The following is a 915-nucleotide window of genomic DNA, read 5'->3' on the forward strand; positions in this document are numbered from 1 at the left end:
GAGCATCTCCAAAACCTCAACCTATTCTCCATTACTGCAAAGCAAGTACTTATTTCATGTTCTTTTACTTTTCACAATCACTCCTGATAATTTCTGATATCCTGACTAAGATTTACAAGATAACCATAGCTTGCTTCAAGCCGACAATCTCCGTGGGATCGACCCTTGCTCACGCAAGGTATTACTTGGACGACCCATTGCACTTGCCGGTTAGTTGTGCGGAGTTGCAAAAAGTGTGATTGCAATTTCGTGCACCAAGTTTTTGGCGCCGTTGCCGGGGATTGTTCGAGTTTGGACAACTGACGGCTTATCTTGTTGCTTAGATTAGGACTGTTTTATTTTTGTTGGTTTAGAGTTTTTAGTTGAGTCTAGTTTCATATTTTAAGTTTGGTGTCAATTGCATGCTTTTGCTTTTCTTTTAATTTTCGAATTTGCATGACCTTAGTCTCTTTGTGATTCATAAAAATTCTAAGTTTGGTGTCCTCTTTGTGTTTTTCCCTTAAAAATTTTCGAAAATTAGTGTTTGATTTTCTAAAAATTTTAAGTTTGGTGTCATTTTGTTGTTTTTCTCTTTCCTCTTTTCAAAAAAAAATCAAATCTCTTTCAAAATAATTTTCAATCATATCTCTTCAATTGCAAATTTCAAAATCTTTTTAATTAACTAATTGACTCAGTTTTCAATTTGCTTTGATCTTATTTTCTTTTAATTTTTGAAATTTTATTTTATTTTCCAATTATTTTATTTTATTTTTTCGGTCATCTTAAAAAAAATAAAAATAAAAATATACTTTGCTTGTGAATTCATATCATATTCCCTTTCTCCATCATGGACCTAAGTGGAATTGAGCAGTCCAGAAGGACTCTGGGGTCATATGCTAACCCCATTACAGCTGCATATGGGAGTAGCATCTGTAC

Source organism: Arachis duranensis, chromosome 10 (genome assembly GCF_000817695.3).
Source record: "Arachis duranensis cultivar V14167 chromosome 10, aradu.V14167.gnm2.J7QH, whole genome shotgun sequence".
Lineage (NCBI taxonomy): Eukaryota > Viridiplantae > Streptophyta > Magnoliopsida > Fabales > Fabaceae > Arachis > Arachis duranensis.